We start from the raw sequence: 2,500 nt of genomic DNA, 5'->3' as shown, positions 1-2,500 counted from the left end.
CTCGCAAGATCATTCACTTCAAACGAAACACACCGCACACAGAGAGAGCATCGATCGCAGGCGACTCTGGAGAAAAGAAGTAGAAGCAGCGCGGCTGCTGCGTACTCGTCTCGCGCATGTAAATCGAGATCGCGCCACAAACACAACCACACCGAGACCACGAGACACACTCTCGAGGGCAAACACAAACCCGTTACCGTCGTCGTCACCCGTCGTCTGAAGATCGAGAAGAACCCTCTCTTCTTCGTCGTTGCTTTTGGTGTTTTTTTTTCCTCTCAAACTATCCCCAGTGGCGGTGGCGATGGCTCGAGGCGATAGTGTGTTTTAAAAATAACAGCAAAAAGCGAAACACAACACACGCAGCAGGCGAGCGAGAACGGCCGAACAACACGCACTTTGTTGATTTTTCACAAAACACTATCTCGAAGCAATAGCAACATCGGCCGCAGCCAACGAGCAACGTCCGCTTTCGTCGAGGGTGAGCCAGAAAATGAGCGCGGCCAGAAAGCGCTCTCCATCCGAACCGGTGCGGCGTGCCGTTGGCGCCTCCATGGGGGTGTACAACCCTTCTCTATTTTAACCCTCATCCCCATTTCATTCATTTATTTGTTTTGGCATGTTTTTGAGGGAGGACATCAGTTCTCCTTTCGATGTAATGCATTTTAAACTAATTTTTCATGTAAAAAGAACGGATTTTTTTTAAAGAAGAGAACGCCATGCTCATTCCTAGAAGGGAGATTTTTCCAGTTGAGAGAGACAACCCTTAAGCAGCCGATACACGTACAATATTGTGGTTCAATATTCTCGGTTTCTTGGATTTATTTTGCGTATTCGGGTACATTAATGTAGTGTAAAATTGTTAAAATACGTTAAATAAATCCAAGTAACCGAGAATATTGGTCAATAGTATTGCGCACACACAAAATAATATTCTCGACAATAATATGTTCCGTGTGTCTGCCTGCTTAAGGGTTGTTGCTTCGTGAGAAAAAGAGAGAGAGATTTTGACTTGCTCTCTCACTGCCAGCATTATGTTTGTGTTGGTGGTTGCACATGTGTGTGTGGTTGAGTGGAACAGAAAGAGAGACAGGAACACATCGTCCTGCACCTGTACATCCTGGCGGCATTTTAGCAATTCGTCCTGCAAGGATTAATGCTCCTCCCGTACCCCTTCCCGCCCTCTCCTCCCATGCTGCACAGTTCCATGCCAGATGACGCACACAGGCAAGGCAAAACATGTGGCCACCCCATTCATCCCGGCGCATTGATCGAGCCCCCTTTCCTGCTAATGACAGCCGCCACGCTGCTTCACACAAGACGAGGTGCAGCGGTTGCATGGCGTGTCCTGGTCGGGCTGCGAGTCTTCGTCTTTAGCATCGAAGCATCGCCAGCACAGCCACAAGCATACACCCTGCGCCTCCTGCCTTCACACAGGTGGCGTGAGCACGCACCCTCATCATCGTTCATCGCGCCACAGACGAGCGAAAGTACATAAAGTGAATGAATTATTGAAATGGAATGGGGATGGGGAGACTGTGACGTTGCAGACACGTACTGCACCCCCCCCCCCTCCGCCCCCTCCGGCAACGCATATGCACATGCAAATTGTGCGGCAGGCAGGCTGGCTGTCTGGATGGGTCCGTGTCGTTTCCGGTATCCGGAGCAATGGAAGATTGATGTGCCAGGAAGGCCGCACGACGCTTTTTGCACAAATTTCTCAGCAGCACATTCCCCATCGCGGGAAGACTATCCTTTTTACCAAATATTTGGCCGTTAGTGGAGGTATTTCATCACGTCGTTAGTGAATGGCGGTGCTACCAATCCGCCACTATTATGCAGCTAAAAAAGGCATCCACTCCAGTTTGTGGAAATTTCAAAACTCGCATAGCCTCCTTCGACAACTATTCAATGTCAGACTCACGGTTAGGCGGATGACGAATCCGTTCGGTTCGGTTGCTGCTTCTTTTCCTTCTCCTCACTCACCTAAAACGAAATATATAAAGTACATAAAAATCAAATAATCACTCAAGTTGGTGCATAAAAATAAAAAAAATTGCCAACCGAGCAGAAGAGTAGAATGGAGCGGCGTTAAATAATTCATCAAACCCAACCACCACCTCGCCGGGGGCCATCGGAGGGCGAGCGCGCGTATGAATCATCAATCAGACGAGAAGGCTTGTCTGAGTCGGCTGAACCCGCGCGATTCGTTTGCTAATCCCCCCCCCCCCCCCCCCACACACACACACTGACACACACAAACACACCACGTCACGGAAACGGGTCTCCAGGATCCCCAGACGACGCACCAAGAAACTAGACGGACGGACGGACGGATGCGACGGATGGAAACCAGAAATGGAAAGACAGCTAGCAGTCAAACTATAAAAAAGGGCAAATAATTGTGAAAGCAATGAGCACTATGATCGACACCGTTTCCGATAGCTACCCAACGAGCGAGCATTTAATGCTTTTTGGGAGGCGGATTTTATGTTTGCAAAAA

At 49.1% G+C, this 2,500-nt stretch overlaps 2 protein-coding genes across 13 annotated transcripts in view; both read right to left on the bottom strand.

Moving 5' to 3' along the window:
* LOC126570476 (rap1 GTPase-activating protein 1) overlaps positions 1-2,500 on the bottom strand; it is a 119,407-nt gene that overhangs the window by 30,613 nt on the left and 86,294 nt on the right. For 3 of the 12 annotated variants that reach the window (XM_050228264.1, XM_050228265.1, XM_050228266.1), the window contains exon 1: positions 1-471. This exon is cut by the window's left edge. The exons of the other annotated variants lie outside the window; for them this stretch is intronic. The gene's annotated coding sequence lies outside the window, so the exon portion shown is untranslated. Of the gene's footprint in view, positions 472-2,500 lie in introns of those variants that run through there. 12 annotated transcript variants of the gene reach the window in all.
* LOC126570479 (sialin) overlaps positions 1-2,500 on the bottom strand; it is a 121,324-nt gene that overhangs the window by 52,393 nt on the left and 66,431 nt on the right. The gene's annotated exons all lie outside the window — the stretch shown is intronic.

Source organism: Anopheles aquasalis, chromosome 2 (genome assembly GCF_943734665.1).
Source record: "Anopheles aquasalis chromosome 2, idAnoAquaMG_Q_19, whole genome shotgun sequence".
NCBI classification, from domain to species: Eukaryota; Metazoa; Arthropoda; class Insecta; order Diptera; family Culicidae; genus Anopheles; species Anopheles aquasalis.
The sequence above is the reverse complement of the archived record's forward strand: the minus strand, read 5'-3'. Positions and strand labels throughout refer to the sequence as shown.